The sequence below is a fragment of the Chiloscyllium plagiosum genome, unplaced genomic scaffold (genome assembly GCF_037043375.1).
Source record: "Chiloscyllium plagiosum isolate Xiang-an unplaced genomic scaffold, Cpla_swu_hap1 HiC_scaffold_27, whole genome shotgun sequence".
NCBI classification, from domain to species: Eukaryota; Metazoa; Chordata; class Chondrichthyes; order Orectolobiformes; family Hemiscylliidae; genus Chiloscyllium; species Chiloscyllium plagiosum.
Window position 1 is genome coordinate 29,718,897 of NW_028270165.1, and position 17,902 is coordinate 29,736,798.

A 17,902-nucleotide genomic window follows, 5' to 3' on the forward strand; every position below is an offset into this window, starting at 1 on the left:
CCACTGATTCCCAGCAGTCCTGGAGACACTGTTCCACTGCCTAGGACCAGGATTATACGTCTGTCTGTGAAGGATCAGCTTCCACCTGTCAGCTTGGAAGAGGAACACAGCATTGTGATCTGATTTTCTGAAGTGTGGATGAGGGATGACGGGATAGACCACAGAAGGAAGCCATTCAATGGTTCTGCCTGTATAGGCTCTGACGTCGATTGGATAATTATTACGCTATAAGATCATGAGATATAGGAGCAGAACTAGAAAATTCAGTCCATTCTGTCTGCTCCACCATTAGATTATGACTAATATGCTTTTCAATCCGTTCGATTATAGAACATAGAACAGCACAGCACAGCACAGGCCCTTCGGCCCTCGTTGTGCCAATCTTTTATCTGACTCTATGATCAAACTAACGAACATACCCTTCATTTTGCTGACATCATGCACCTATACAAGAGTTGCTTAAATATCCCTAATGTATCTGACTCTACTACCACCACTACTGGCAGTGAATTCAATGCACCCACCACTCTCTATGCAAATAAACAATTTCTGATATCTCCCCTAGACCTTCCTCCATCACCTTCAAATTATGCCCCTTGTGATACCCCGGAAAAAGGCCTCTGCCAATTCTATACCTCTCATCATCTTGTACACCTCTGTCACGTCGCCTCTCACTCTTCCTCATTCCAGGGAGAAAAGCCTCAGCTCTCTCAACCTTTCTTCATAAGACATGCCCTCCAGTCCAGGGAGCATCCTGGTAAATCTCCTCTCCACACTCTCTAAAGCTTCAACATCCTTTTTACAGTGAGGTGACCAGAACTGAACACAATATTCCACGTGTAGTTTAACCAGAACTGTACAAAGCTCCAGTATAACCTTGGGCTTCTTCAACGCAATCCCCCAGCTAATGAAAGCCAACACACCATACGCCTTCTAAACAACACTATGAAGTTGAGTGGCAACTTTGAGGGATCTATGGACATGGACCACAACATCCCTCTGTTCCTCCACACTGTCTAGAATCCTACATTTATTCCTGTGTTCTGCATTCAAATTATCCCTTCCAAAATGAATCACTTCACTCTTTTCCAGGTTGTACTCAACCTGCCATTCATTAACCAGTTCTGCATGCTGTTAATGTCAATTTTCAACCTGTAACAGCCCTCTACACTATCCCCACTCGACCAAGCTTCGTGTAATTGGCAAACTTACTAACGCACTCTTCCACTTCTTCATCCAAGTCATTTATCAAAATCACAAAGAACAGAGGATCCAGTACACATCCCTGCGGAATACCCTGGTCACCGAGCTCCAGGCTGAATACTTTCCATTAACTACTACCCTCTGTGTTCTATGGGCCAGCCAATTTTGTATCCAGACAGCCAAACTTTCCTTACTCTGTGCCTCCTTACCATTTAAATGAGCCTAAAGTTAGGGACCTTATCAAACACCCTGCTAAAATCCTCATACACCATATCCACCGCTCTACTTCATCAATAAGCTGGGGTTATTTTCCCTGGAACACCAGAGGCTGAGGGATGTCCCTACAGAGGATTATAAAATGAAGAGGGGCATGGATTGGTTAAATAGACAAGGCCTTCTCCCCAACATAGGGGAGTCCAAATTTGGAGGTGTGGTTTAGCAAGAGAGGGGAAAGATTTAAAATGGACCTGAGGGACAACTGCTTCACACAGAGTGTGGCGAGTGTATGGAATGAGCTACCAGAGGAAGTGGTGGAGGCTGGTATACTTAAATTTGAAAGGCATCTGGATGGGGAGTTGTATAGGAAGGGTTTATAAGGATATAGGCCAAATGCTGGCAAATAGGACTAGATTAATTTAGGATAATTGGTTGGGTTGAACCGAAGGACCTGTTTCCGTGCTGTACATCTCTATGAGACAATATCAAAGAAGCTCTATTCATACCTCACATTTGTTAGTGGTGGTGGGGATGGGAGAGACAGGGGACAGGGAGAGACAGGGGACAGGGAGAGACAGGGGACAGGGAGAGACAGGGGACAGGGAGAGACAGGGGACAGGGAGCGCACTTCAAAAGGAAGTAACCTAAGTTTGTGATATTATAAACATTCAACACTCAATATGTTGAACATATAGCCGATTTATTTAAATTTGAGCGAAAATATTATACACTATAACTCATTTGGAGTTGCTAATATCAGCAGAGACAAATCAAAGTCTATCATTCAGTCTTGAATGTGATTAGCACAAATAAAAATCACTGTTGTAAGTTGTGAATTTGTTTATGTTGGAGTAGATGGGATGTCCGAGTGAACCTCTTCCCACACTGCGAACAGGAGAACGGTCTCTCCCCAGTGTGGATTTGCTGGTGTTTCAGGAGGATGCATGGCTGGGTGAATCCCTTCCCACACTCAAGACACGTGAATGGTCTCTCCCCGGTGTGAACCCGCTGATGTGCAAGCATGTGGGATGACTGAGTGAATCCCTTCCCACATTTGGAACAGGTGAACAACCTCTCTCCAGTATGAACGCTGTGGTGTTTCAGTAAGCTACCAACTGGGCGAAAGCCTTCCCACACTCAGAGCAGGAGTTTGGCCTCTCTCCGGTATGAGTTCTTTGGTGTGTCAGCATGTTGGACGAATGAGTGAATCCCTTCCCACACTGGGTGCAGGTGAACGGCCGGTCACCAGAGTGCACGCGCTGGTGTCTCCGCAGGTTAGATGACCGGGTGAACTTCATCCCACACTGCAGACAGGTGAAAGGCCTCTCTCCGGTGTACAGTGAGGTCCGATGACGTCTTGAACCCAGTTCCGCAGCACGAGCAGCTAAACGGCCTCTCGTCAGTGTGAACACGTTGGTGGGAGATCAGTTCCCAGGAGTTTTTGTAGCACTTCCCACAACTTGAGCATTCGAAAGGTTTCTTGTCAGTGTGAACACGTCAGTGTGTCAGCAGGCCAGAGGAAGAAGTGAATCCCTTCTCACAACTGGAGCAAGTGAACAGTCCTTCCCCAGTGTGAACCCGCCGGTGTTTAAACAGATTGGATGAATTGATTAACTCCTTGCCACAGTCAGAGCAGGTGAACGGCCTCTCCCCAGTGTGACTGCGACGGTGAGTTTCCAGTTCAGATGGGAACTTGAATCTATTCCCACAGTCCCCACATTCCCACGGTTTCTCACAATTGTCAGTGCATTTGTGTCTTGACAGACCGGCTGATCGGCTGAAACTTCGTCCACACACAGAACACGTGTGCAGTTTCTCTCCACTGAGAACTTCCATGGCCACAATCCGATGGTATTTCGGATTACGACAATTATGTTAGAACCCGATGCGGTGTTTCCTTGGAGTTCCCTGCACGGAGATCTTTTTCAGACCCTGTGAAACTGACTTAAAAAACAGAGAAGGGGAGTCAGAGAGAACCCACAAAAACACAATCACAGGGGAGGCCAGTATTTGGAAAAATGGACGATAAATGCTTACAGATTCCTCCAAAGGGGAGGGTGGGGGTGAGGACCAGGAGGTTGCTGGCAAGGTGAATTAATCCTTTAATAACTTATCTCATGAATGGGTGGAGTGCACGCTGAGCAGGAGCGGACAGAGGACTGCTGAGTAAATGAAGTTATATATTAAAGTGTTGCTTTACCTGAAACACTACTTAGGCAGTGTCTCCCACCCATCCTCCTCTCCTAACCAAAACAAAAAGGTTCGGTGTGCCGATTCGGTAAGGTTATTCTTTCGGTAAAGTCTCTTTGAGAATTCAGAACAGTCAGAACGGATGTTAGGGCAGTTGCGTGCTCCTCCCATACAACGTGTGAGGTAAGGGTCACCACTAGCGTCGCCACTGAGTCATCTGTGGGAAGCGCACCCAACTCCAGCTCTTCAGAAACGGCGTTAGGGAATTGGAGCTGGAGCTGGGTGAACTTCGGATCATTCAGAAGACGTGGGGGTAATGGAGTGGAGTTACAGGGAGGTCGTCTCACCTCAGGGACAGTATGGGGACAGAAAGGGAACAGATAGACAGTGCAGGGATTCCCTATTGCCGTTCCCCTCAATAATAAATACACCATTTTGGATACTGTTGGGGAGGACCGTCTTACCAGGGGAAAGCCATAATGGCCAGGTCTCTGGCACTGAGCCTAGCTTTGTGGCTCAGAAAGGAAAGGGGGGAAGAATAGAAAAGCGCTAGAGGCAGGAGACTCAATTAGAGGAACCAATAGGAGATTCTGTGGTGGCGCACAGGAATCCCAGAAGGTACATTACCTCCCTGGTGCCCGGGTCTGGGAAGTCTTTGAAGAAGTCTATGAGATTCTGACGTGGGAGGGTGAGCAGCACACATTGGCACCAATGACATAGCTCGGAAAAGGGATCTAAAAAGGGATTTCAGGTAGTTAGGTAGGAAGCTAAAACGCAGGACGAGCAGAGTAGTAATCTCAGGATGACTACTGGTGCCACGTGCTAGTGAGGTGAGGAACCAGGAGCGAGTGCAGTTTATCACATGGCAACAGGGCTGGTGCAGGAGAGAGGGCTTCAGATACTTAGATCATTGGGGTAGCTTCTGGGGAAGGTGGGACCAGTGCATGAAGGACGGGTTGCACTTAAATTGGAGGGGCACCAATGTCGCAGACAGGAGATGTGCTCGAGCACTTTGGGAGGGTTTAAACTAGTTTGGCAGGGGGATGGGAACTAGAGCTACAGACCAGAGGAGAGGGTAGTTGTTGAAAGGACAGAAATAGAATGCAGAGATCCTGACAGGAAGGATGCACAATTGATAGGGCAAAGGAATGGGTTAAAGTGTGTCTGTTTCAATGCAAGGAGTGTCAGGAATAAGAGGGATGAACTTAGAGCATGGACCAGTACTTGGAACTACGATGTTGTGGCCATAATGGAGACATGGATTTCACAGGGGCAGCAATGGTTGCTGGATGTTACAGGGTTTAGATCTTTTAAAAAGAACAGGGAGGGGGTAAAAGATGAGGGGTAGTAGTATTGTTAATTAGAGAGTGCATCATTGCTGCAGAAAAGGAGGTTGTTGAGGAGGAAATGGCTACTGAGTCAGCATGGCTGGAAGTCAGTAACTGGAAAGGAACAGCCACTTTCCTCTGTGTTATCGACAGTCGCACTAATAGCAGCAGAGAGATGGAAGAACAGATCAGATAGCAGGTCTTGGGAAGGAGCAATTTGGACAAGAGTTGTCGTTAGGAGTGACTTCAACTTCCCCAATATCGATTGGAACCTCCTTAGTTCAGATGGTCTCGAACGAGATGGTTTTGTCAGGTGTGTCCAGGAAGGATCCCTGATTCAATATGTAGGTAGGCCGAATTGGGGAGAGGCCATATTGGATTTGGTGCTCAGCAACGAGTCAGGCCAGGTGTCAGATCTCTCTGTGACAGTGGCCATAACTGCCTCACCTTTCCCATAGCCATGGAGAGGGATAGGATCAGACAGTGTGGGAAGGGATTTAATTAGGGGAAGGGAAATTATACTGCTATTAAACAGGAGCTGCAGAGAATAGATTGGCAACAATTGTTCTATGGGAAATGCAATTGTTGTACAGAAATGTGGAGGCTGTTTTTAAGGAGCACTTGTTGTGAGTGTTGGATAACTTTATCCCACTGAGTCAGACAAGGAATGGTAAGGTGAAGGAGCCTTGGATGACAAGAGAAGAGGAGTTTCTCATCAAGAGGAGGAAGGAAGCTTATTTAAGGTTGAGGAAACAAAGTTCTGGCACAACTTTACAGGATTACAGGATAGCTAGGAAAGAACTCAAAATTGGACTGAGGAGAGCTAGGAGTGGGCACCAAAAGACCTTGGCGGCAAGGATTAGGGAAACCCTAACGTGAGGAATAAGAGAATGATCAGAGAGAGGGTAGGGCTGGTGAGGGATAGTGGGGAAATTGAGTCTGAGTCTGAAGAGGCCGGAAATGAGATTTTTTGCTTCAGTATTCACTGGGGAGAAGGACCTTGTTGATAGTGAGACCAGGTTGATTGGCTTGAACAGATTGATATTAAGAAAGTGGATATGCTGGAAATTATGGAAAGCATCAAGGTAGAGAAGGTCCCTGGGCGGACCAGATTTATTACTACAGGAAGCGAGGAATTAGATAGCTGCACATCTGGTTATGATCTTTGCATTGTCACTCTTCATGGGAGTAGTACCAGAAGGAGAATGTTGGTCCTCTGTCAAGGAAGGGAAGAGGGAAATCCCTGGGAAATACAGACCAGCCAGTCTTACGTCTGTAAGCAAGGTACTGGGAAGTACTCTGAGAGATAGGACTTACAATTATTTTGGAAAACATAGTTGGAATAAAGACAGCGTGACTTTCTGAGGGGCATGTCTTGCCTCACAAGTCTTATTGAGTTCTTTGAGGGTGTGGCGAGACAAGTTGATGAAAATCGAGCAGGGAATGTGGTGCATATGGATTTCAGTAAGGCATTTAATAAGGTTCCCCATGGTAGGCTCATTCAGAAAGTTAGCAGGTGTGGGATACAGGGAAATGTGGCTGTCTGGATACAGAATTGGCTGGCTGAAAGAAGACAGCGAGTGGTATTGGATGAAAAGTATTCTGTCTGGAGGTTGGTGACTAGTGGTGCCCCGTGGGATATTTGTCCTTGGGTCTCTGATCTTTGCAGTTTTTATAAATGACTTGGATGAAGTGGAAGGGTGGGTTAGGAAGTTTGCCAGTGACACAAAGGTCGGTGATGTTGTAGATAGTGTCGAGGGCTGTTGCAAGCTACAAGAGATTGACAGGTTGTAGAGCTGGGCTGAGAAGTGGCAGATGGAGTTCAACCTGGATAAATGCGAAGTGATTCATTTTGGAAGTTCCAATTTGAATGCTGAATACAGGATTAAAGAATGGATGCTTGGCAGTGCGGAGAAACAGCGGGATCTTTGTGTTCATGTGTATCAATCCCTCAAAGTTGCAACCCAAGTTGATTGGGTTGTTAAGAAGGCGTATGGTGTTTTGATTTTCATTAACAGGGGGATTGAGTTTAAGAGCCATGAGATTTTGCTGCAGCTCTATAAAACACTGGTAAGATTACACTTGGAATATTGTGTCCAGTTCTGATTGCCTCATTATAGGAAATATGTTGATACATTAGAGTGGGTGCAGAGGAGATTTACCAGGTTGCTGCCTAGATTGGAGTGCTTGTCTTATGAAGAGGGGTCGTGTGCGCTAGGGCTTTTCACACTGGAGAGAAGAAGGAAGAGAGGTGACTTAACAGGGGTGTACAAGATAATGTGAGGTTTAGACAGAGTAGATGGCCAGAGATTTTTTCCCAGGGCAGAAATGGCTATCACAGGGGGCATAATTGTAAGGTGATTAGAGGAAGGTATTGGGGAGGTGTCAGAGGTAGGTTCTTTACACAGAGAGTGGTGGGTAATGCACTGCCAGTGGTGGGAGTAGAGTCAGGGACATTAGGGACATTTAAGCGACTGCTGGACAAGCACATGGATGGCAATAAAGTGTGTAGTTTAGGTTGGTCTTAGATTATGATAAATGCTCAGCACAAAATTGTGGGCCGATGGGCCAGTAGTGTGCTGTACTGTTCTATGTTCGATTGTCATATAAACCGAACTGATTTACTAATATCCTTCAGGAAAGGGGACCTGCCACTTAATCTAGGCTTTTACTACACTCTAAGCTCCATGCAAGTCAGGGGGAAAGAGAGACGGGAGTGTGATTTTACAAAACGACAACACAACTGGAAACTTGACAAAATCTCCTTGTCAAATGCTGCTTTTTAGCATTTCTGTGAACCAGTTGGAACACTATATGATGTTTAAGGTGCTATATAGATGTAAAGTTGTTGCTACGAATTTAGACACTTACCACTTCATCATCACTAGGAGACGAACCTGAAACTCCTTACCTTATAGCACTGTGGGATCAACAACACTGCACAGACAGCAGTGGTTCGAGGAGGTCAATCATCATCTTCCCCACAGGCAACTGGGGATTGGCAAGACAAACAGAAGAATCTCAGGTGGTCCAGCAGCATAAAAGCCAAAAGAACTGCTGATGCTGGAAATCTGAAACATAACCAGAAATTATCGTGAAGTCACAGCATTGCCTGGGAAGAGAGTGAAGGCTGGAAATCTTAGTCTTTGAAAAGAAAAATTTGGACACCTACTTCAAATTATGATAACATTCAAGGAAGTTTGACAAGTGCAGGAAATTGCATTAGCACACTTTTGGTGGTAATTACGATGGGCCGAAGGGTATTTTCTGTGTTGTCTGAGATTATGATCGTGTCTCAGTCAGGTTTCCACCACTGCCCGTCTCCTGATCTATCAGTCTTTTAGCACCTCTGAACAGAAAGCAGCATCTGCAGTATCTCGATTTACTTTGGGGATTGGCAATATCTGCAGGTGTCTGTGTAAGGAGAATGCTTCAGATGTACACAATTATTTATGGTGAATAGAAAATGGCGCAGAAGTTGATGTTCAATATTCACTGGAAGGGAAATGCATGATGGACGGGAGAGACAATTCCTGATTGTCAAAGGTCCTACGGAAAGGTAAGATAAAGTTGAGACACGATCATAATCACAGACATCACAGAAAATACCCTTCGGCCCATCGTAATTAACACCAAAAGTGTGCTAATGCAATTTCCTGCACTTGTCAAACTTCCTTGAATGTTATCATAATTTGAAGTAGGTGTCCAAATTTTTATTTTCAAAGACTGTAAGATTTACAGCCTTCACTATCTTCCCAGGCAATGCATTCCAGATTCCCACCACTCGCCGAGTGAATCTCCTGTCGCATAGTTTAAACGCTTGCCCTCTCGTAACTGATCCCTCAACCAAGGGGTACAGCTGCTCTCTGTTCACCCCACCCGTACCCCTCATAACCTTGTACATCTCAATCAGTCTTCTCTGCTCACAAGAAAACAATCCAAGCCTATCCTATCTTTCCATATAGCACTATGTCTCCTTCCCAAGAAACATCACCATGATTCTTCTCTGTACCCTCTCTAGTGCTCTCACATCCTTCCTGTAGTGAGGTGACCAGACTGCACACAGTACTCCAGCAGTACCTGATCAATGCTCTGTCCAACTCTAGCATTACCTCCTTTGCTCTTGTACTCTATGCCACAACTGATGAAAACAAGGAGGGGAAAGTGAGGACTGCAGATGCTGGAGATCAGAGTTGAGAGTGTGGTGCTGGAAAAGCACAGCAGGTCAGGCAGCATCTCAGGAGCAGGGGAATCGACTTTTTGGGCATAAGCCCTTCATCAGGAAGGGCTTATGCCCGAAATATCGACTCTCCTGCTCCTTGGATGTTGCCTGACTTGTTGTGCTTTTCCAGCACCACACTCTTCACTGACGAAAGCACGTGTCCCATATGCCTTAACTGTCCAATTCACGCGCTCTGCCAACTCCAGGGATCTGTGACTAATTACCCCAAGATCCCTCTGTTCCTCTCAGCTACCCAGTATGCTGCCATTCATTGAATGTGCCGCCATCTTGTTTCTTCTATCAAAGTGCATCACCTCGCCATTAGAATCATAGAATTCCTACAGTATCGACGCAGGCCATTCAGCCCATCAAGCCCACACCAACCCTCCACACAGCACCCCACCCAGACCTCAATCCCATCCCTTTAACCCTGCATTCCCCGTGGCAAATCTGCCTAGCCAGCACAATCCCAGACACTACGTGCAATTTGGCATGGCCAATCTACCTCACTGCAGATGTTTGGATTGTGGGAAGAAACCGGAGCACCTGGAAGAAACCCGCGCAGACTGTGGAAACGCCATGCAGACAGTTGCCTGAGGCTGGAATCGAACCCGGATCCCTAACACTGTGAGGCAGCAGTGCTAACCACTGAGCGTGAGCTAACTTATCAAGATTAAAGACCATCTGACACTGGGTCCTGTCTGACCAACCAATCTATATCTTCCTGTAACCTACAACCAATTTCTTCACTATAAATCACTCTCTCAATCTTGGTGTTTGCAAATTTGCTTACCATTTCCCCCGCATTTTCATTTATGTATATAACAAAGAGGAGGTTCACCAGGATGTTGCCTGGTATGGAGGGTGCTAGCTCTGAAGAGAGGATGAGTAGATAAGGACTATTTCCACGAGAAAGACGGAGGTTGAAGGGGGATCTAAATGAGGTCTCCAAAATCATGAGACAGAGTGGATAGCAAGAATCCTTTTCCCAGAGTGGGGGACTCAATTACTAGGGGTCACGAGTTCAAGGCAAGAGGGGAAAAGTTTAAGGGAGGTATGTGAGGAAAGGTCTTTGCGTAGAGGGTGATGGGAGCCTGGAACGCGTTGCCAGCAGAGGTGGTAGAGGCGGGCACGATAGTGTCACTTAAAATGTATCCAGATAAATACATGAATGGGCAGGGAACAAAGGGATACAGACCCTTAGAAAATAGGCAATAGGTTTGGATAGAGGATCTGGATTGGCGCAGGCATGGAGGGCCAAAGGGCCTGTTCCTGTGCTGTAATTTTCGTTGTTCGAACAATTCAGATCCCAGTACTGATCCTCGTGGTACACTAGTGTACACCAACCTTCAGTCACACAAACGTAAAGCCTTCTACCACTACACTTTGTGTCCTATTACTAAGCCAGTTTCTGATCCATCTCACCAAGTTTCACTCAGTTCCATGTGTTTTAACCTTCTGAATCAATCTTCAATCTGGAGTACCTTGTAAAATCCATATAAACTATATCGACTGAGTGCCCCTTACCAACGCACTTGGTCACATTTTCAGTAAGTTCTACCAAATCTGTCAGGCATAACCTCCTTCTGACAAAGCCATTCTCTCTCTAATCAACCCATGCCTTTCCAAGTAGGCATTAATTCGCCAACAGTTCCCCTCACACCGACTATAATTTCCTATTACATCTCTAAAAAAGTGGAATCATGTTCGGTGTCCTCTGGTCCTCTGACACTTCCCCTGTGGCCTGAGAGGAGTTAAACTGTGCGTCAGAGCCACTGCAATTTCTTGCCTTGGCTCCCACAGCAACCTGGGGTGCAATTCATCTGCGCCGGAGATTTTGTCTTGTTTTAAGCCCGACACTGCCTCCACTGCCCATTTCCTCTGTCAAACTGCACAAGCTCCTCACTGTCCCTTTTTCCTGAATTTCAAACCGATATTCTCCTTTTCCAGAGTGAAGACCAAGGAAAAGTACAGAACGACCTCAGTTATCTGAACATCAATTATCCAAATTTACGATTATCCGCACAAGATCTCAAGGTCTTGTTTATCCGGACAATTAGTTATCCAAACAAAATACTCCCGCCTGTTTTATTCAGATAATCGAGGTTGTTCTGTATTAATTCAACATCCTTCCAACATTCTGTGTGTTCACTCACATGTTGCCCCATTGGTTCCGAATGGGCCCTACTCTGTCCCCGGCTAACCTCTTCCTTCAGTGTATTTATAAAGTACCTTAGGATTCTCCCTCAACCTGTCTGCAAGTCCTTTCTCATGCCTCCTTTTTGCTGTTCTAATCTCTTTCTTAAAATCCCTCTTGTACTTCCTTTATTTCTCTAGGGCCGCAGTTGAACTGACCTCTTTGGCTTTGCGAAAAGCCCTACTGCTCTTCTTTATCCAGCCCTGAATTATCCTAGACATGCAGGGTTTTCTGAACATTTTGCTCCTACATTTCAGTTGACAGGGTATACACCGGATCTGTCCTCTTCCCAGCTCCCATTTGAATGTCCTCTAGTGTTCCATTGTCGAATTACCTACAAGGGGCTGTTCCCAATGTACTGTGGATAGAGTCCTGCTTAGTTCAAATAAAATCTGCCTTCCCACTCAGTCAAAAGCTACTCTTTTTCCTTGTCCAGAAAGGAATTTGAACCATGCTGTGTTGTTGGCACTATCGCCTCACTGTTCCCCCATTACCACATTGAACATTCGCTCAGCTTCTATCCCCAGAACCAGATCCAGCACTACGCCATCCTTTATTGGGCTATCTACGCATTGACAAAAAAGAAATTCAGGAAATCCACCCCCGCCAAATCCTTAACACAGTAATTATCCCAAGTTACACTGGGAAAGTTGAAACTCCCCAGTATCTTTACCCAATTAATACTCTTACACACCTCAGTGAACGGTCTCCATATTTGCTCCTCGATTTCTCTTTGACTCTTTGGTGGCCTATAATGCATTCCCAGTAAAGTAGCCACTGGCTTAACGTTCCCAAGTTCTGCCCATAAATCCTGGTTGGAGGACCCTTCCAAGGCATCTTCTCTACTTATTGCAGTACTTTGACTCGTTAATTAAAAGTGATACACCCCCACCCTTTTTACACTCTCCTCTGTCTCGCTCCAAGATCCTATACCCTGGAATTGCAGGAGCCGGTGTTGGAGTGAGGTGGACAAAGTTAAACATCACACATCACCAGGTTACAGTCCAACAGGTTTATTTGGAAGCACTAGCTTTTAGGAGCGCTGCTCCTTCGTCAGGTGGTTGTGGATGAAAGAGCAGTGCACTGAAAGCTAGTGCTTCCAAATAAACCTGCTGGACAATAACCTGGTTGTGTGTGATTTTTAAACTTTATACGCTGGAATGCTGAGTTACTAGTCCAGCCCTTCCCTCAACCATGTGCCCGTGATGGCAACACTATCATACTTCCATGTGTCAGTCCACATTAACTCATCAGTCTTGCCCGTTACACGCCGAGTATTAAAGTCAAGACCATCTGGTCTTGCCCTCCTCTCTTGACTCTCAACACAGCTCAACTCACTGTGACACACCTCTTTGTATTCTGTGTCCCCCACCCACCCCGCCAGACTAGTTTCCACACCTCCCCACAGCATTAACAAATCTACCTGCAAGGATGTTGGGCCCAACGTGATTCGGGTCCAGACTGTGCCACTTGTACAAGTACCACCTTCCCCAAAAACATTCCCAGTGATCTTGGCATCCGAAACCCTCCCTCTTGCACTAACTCTTGAGCCGTGCATTCAACTGTTTTATTTTCCTATTTCTAAACTTGCTAGCTCCGGACGTAATCCAGAGACAACAACCATTGAGCCCCTACTTCTTGATCTGCCGCCTAGCTCCCTGAGCTCTCGGTGCAGTAACTCATTCCTCAATTTGCCCACGTCATTGGTACCACCGACTTGTACCTCTGACTCATCACTCTCCCATTTCAGGATGCACTGCAGCCGTTCAGTCATACTTGACCCTGGCACAAGGCAAGCAACACCAACCTGGAGTCCCGTCTTCGGTTGCAAAAACATCTGCCTGCTCCCCTGACTAAAGAATCCCCTCCCTCTATTGCTCTTCCTAACCTCTCCACCCGATACAGTCAAGGCTCTTGTGGTGCCAGAGGCTTGACTGCATTCCCTGAGTGACCAGCTTCCAAAAATCGGAAAACCGGCGAGTGAGTAGGACCCCAGGGGCCTCCCGCACTACCTGCCTGTTCTTTATGGACTGTCTGCTGGTCTTCCATTCCGTTCCTTCCTCCAGTCACTTGAGCTGCATTGTGACCACCTGCCTGAAAGCGTGCCATCCACTTACCTCCCACCTCACCTCGCGGAGGCCCCACAGTGTCCCCACCCACCGCTCAAAATCCGAGACCCGGAACTCCAACTTCTGCAGCTGGGTGCACCTCCTGCACATGTAATCATCTGGGACATCGGCAACATCCAGGACTCCCGCCCTCTACCCGCTCCCCCCACCACCCCATACGCGGGGAGAATTATCAGTAAAATACCAACCCTCGTTCAAACATGCCACTACTAGTGACATTGGAACTTAGACAATAACAGAGAGGACAGAGGTGGAACAGTAGTAAATGCACATCGATCCAGAACCACATTGAGGAATGATTTGGAGGTGCCAGTGTTGGATTGGGTTGGACAACTTTAAAAATCATACAACACTAGGTTGTAGTCAAGCAGATTTTATTTGGAGGCACTAGCTTTCGGGCACTGCTCCATCATCCACAATCATGTGATGAAGGAGCAGCGCTCCGAAAGCTAGCGCTTCCAAATAAACCTGTTGGACTATAACCTGGTGTGGTGCGATTTTTGACACACTGATGAACCCATAGTTAAAACAAAACTGACAAAAGAAAACAACAGAAGAGCTCAAAATTATAGATAACCAAGTACATTTTAAACAATTCTACGGTTTTCAACTGTAAAATCTCCTGCGAAAGCCGGCGACTGAAAATAGATCAGAAACAACCTGCTTTGATCGCACATGTTTTTAGATCAGAGTGGTGCTGGAAAAGCACAGATCAGGCAGCATCCGAGAAGCAGGAAAATCGATGTTTCAGGCAAAGGCCCTTCATCAGCCAGTCAATTGCCCAAAATTTCAACTCCCCCTCCCACTCTGCCGAGATCATGCCGGTCCTGGGCCTCCTCCTCCGCTGCTCCCTCACCACCCGACGCCTGGAGGAAGAACGCCTCATCTTCCGCCTCAGGACACTTCAACCCCAGCGCATCAATGTGGACTTCACCAGTTTCCTCATTTCCCCTCCCCCCCCACCTTACCTCAGTTCCAACCTTTCAGCTCAGCACTGTCCTCATGACCTGTCCAACCTGCCAATCTTCCTTCCCACCTATCTGCTCCACCCTCCTCTCTGACCTATCACCTTCATCCCCACCCCCATTCGCCTATTGTACTTTATGCTATCTTCTCCCCAGCTGCCCCCCACTTATCTCTCCACCCCGGAGGCTCCCTGCCTCTATTCATGATGAAGGGCTTTTGCCCGAAATATCGATTTTCCTGCTCCTTTGGATGCTGCCTGACCTGCTGCGCTTTTCCAGCACCACTCTGATCTAGACTCTGGTTTTCAACATCTGCAGTCGTCACTTTTGCGAAGTTGATTTTAACCTTACTGCGAATTCTCTTGCAAGGACGCCTACCTTGAAGAAGTTCTCCTCCTCTCTCCACAAGAATCTCAGTGAGTCTCTCTCTCACTACAAACCCCAGGTCATCTCCTCTGCCCTGAAGCTCTTCAACCATGTACTGAAACAGACTCGCTACCTTTGCAACCCCCGTGATCCCGCATGTTCCTACTGAACAAGTGAGACCCAGAATGAGGCCGTTTATATGAATTTCACGAAAGCCTTTAACATGGACCCACACAGGAGACGGATAAAAACGCACATGAGATTCAGGAAAACTTGGCAAGTTGCTACAAAATTGGCTTAGTGGTAGAAGACTGAGGTTGGTAAAGAAGGCTGTTTAAGTGACTGGAGGCCCATGTTCAGTAGCATGCCACAGGGATCAGTGCTGGGTCTCTTATTGTGTGTTATACATATTAATCATAGAGATGAGTGTGTGAGGGATGACGTGCAATTTTGGGAATGACACAAAGGCTGACCAGGTGGTTAATAGCGAAGCAAGTCTTAGGTTGTAAGATGATGGAAATGGATTGATCAGATGTGCAGATCAGTGGCAGATGGTATTTAACCCTGAGAAGTATGAGATGATGCACTTTGGAAGAATTACCAAGAGAAGGCATACTGGAGACATGAAAACTCTGGTGCAGCCCCACTTGGAGTATTGCGTACAGTTCTGGTCACCGCATCACAGGAAGGATGTGGAAGCTTTGGAAAGGATTCAGAGGAGATTTACTTGGATGTTGCCTGGTATAGAGGGGAGGTCTTTTGAGGAAAGGCTGAGAGACTTAAGGCTGTTTTCATTACAGAGAAGAAGGTTGAGAGGTGACTTAATTGAGACATACAAATGATAATCAGAGGGTTAGATAGAGTGGACAGTGAAAGACCTTTTCCTCAGATGGTGATGGCTAGCATGAGGGGACATAGATTGAAACTGAGGAGTGTTACATATAAGATAGGTGTCAGAGATATTTCTTTACGTGTAGGGGTGTGAAATGCCCTGCCTGCAACAGTAGTAGACTCGCCAACTTTAAGGGCATTTAAATGGTCATCGGATAAACAAATGGATGAAAATAGAATAGTGTAGGTTAGATGGGCTTCAGATTGGTTCCACAGGTAGGCGCAACATCGAGGGCCGAAGGGCCTGTACAGCGCTGGAATGTTCTATGTTCTAATAGAAAGTTCAGGGTCTTCAAATTCTTGAAAGCAACAAGATAGCTTGATAGGGTAGTTAAGAAGGCAGACAAGACAATTGCCTTTATCAGTCAGGGCACAGAGCCAAGAAATCATGTGGAGTTGGATGTGGACTTTGGCTAGGCCACACCTGGAGTACTTAGTGCAGTTCTGGTCACCAAACCGCAGGAAGGGTGCGATTACACTGGAGGGGGTGCAGAGGAGATTAAACAGGATGTTGCCTGAAGTGCAGTATTTTCAAGCAGAGGGACGGTAGATAGACCCAAAATTGTTTTCTTTCGAGCACACAAGGTTGAGAAATGAACTGACTGAGGTGTATAAGATTGTGCGGCATGTAAGGGTAGATAGGAAGCTGCTGTTCCCCTGAGTTGTAGGATTAACAAGAACAAGGGGGCATAATTTTAAGTTCAAGGGCAGGAGGTTGAGAGGGGATTTGAGGAACAAATGTTTTCACCCAGCTTCAAAATTTTGGGGCCAAGTGCTGGAAAGTGGGATTATAATAGTTAGGTCAGCGCAGAGTGGGCAAAAGGTTCGCTTCTGTGCTGTAGGAGTCTAATGAAATTTAGCTTCACAGATTAAATATTTTCAATAGACTGTAGTAGTCATTCACTGAAATATAGGAATGTGAGGCTGCAGGTTTTCTTTACCAATAAGACAGCGGTTGGTGTTCCTTGAATGTTCCCATTCTCCTTTCTGGAACAGAAATTATATTTGCCCAGCCAGGTCTCCTCTAAAAGCTGCCCGAAACAAAAAGCTTTAATTTCCCCCCTCCTACTACCCCAAGGACATCATGTCCTGGGCCTGCTCCATCGCCGAACACTAGCCACCCGACGCCTGGAGGAAAAACTCCTCATTTCCACCTCGGGACCCTTCAACCACACGAGAGAAATATGGATTTCACCAGGTTCCCCATGTCCCCTTACCCTATCCCAGTCCCAACCTTTCAACTCAGCACCACTCTTTCCCACCCATCTGCTCCACCCACCTCTCCAACCTATCACTTTCAGCCCCCACTTTCATCTACCTGTCGCATTCCGAGCTACCTTCACCCCCAGCCCCACTCCCCTCCCACTTATCTCTCAGCCCCCTTGGCCCACAAGCCTCATTCCTGATGAAGAGCTTATGCTTGAAATGTCGATTCTCCTGCTCCTTAGATGCTGCCTGATCTGCTGTGCGTTTACAGCGCCACACTCTTTGACTCTGATCTCCATCATCTGCAGTCCTCACTTTCTCCTAAGCAAAAAGCAAACTGATCCCATCAATCTTCACACTCCCTATCTTTAGAACAGCAGCATCAGCGAACTTCCATTGACAGTTCAGCTGGTTTACAGTTACCTGACATCTAACTCTTGTTTCTCCATCAACCTTTCACAAACATAACCAGCATCTACATGCCACGAAATTCTCACCCTAAAAATGATAATTACACAAATCTCACACAGTGGGCCGAAATCAAACCACAGTGGAGTCAGAAAAAACATCTCCCAGTTGAGGAACTACCTGGTGAACGCAATCAACACAGACCTGGCTCAATACAAACCAGTGATCAACACACAGTATTAACTATGCGACGGTCCTGGAGGGGTGCAGAGGAGATTTACTTAAATGTGTTCAAGGGCTGTGGAATTTTAGTTGCAGGTTAGGTTTTGATTAATGGAGTATGGTAATCATTGGCTGAGCCAGCATTTAATGCTCATCCTGAACGATGTGCTCAAGACGTTGGTGGTTACCTGTCTTCAAACCACTGCATGGCTTGGGGTGTCAGAAGCCACCAGAGTCCAAGAGAGTCGTAGGGCTGCTCGCTCATGAGAGAAAGATGACTGCGGCGAGTTTCACCTGAGGGTCACATTTCAGCCAAGGGGCAGGACTACAAGACCATTAGGCCATTTGGCCCATCGGGT

The 17,902-nt window shown here is 46.5% G+C and overlaps 1 pseudogene; it reads right to left on the minus strand.

The window, feature by feature from the left end:
• Positions 1-2,129: 2,129 nt before the first annotated feature.
• Positions 2,130-13,130, minus strand: LOC148143504 (uncharacterized; annotated as a pseudogene).
• Between the last annotated feature and the right edge of the window lie 4,772 nt (positions 13,131-17,902).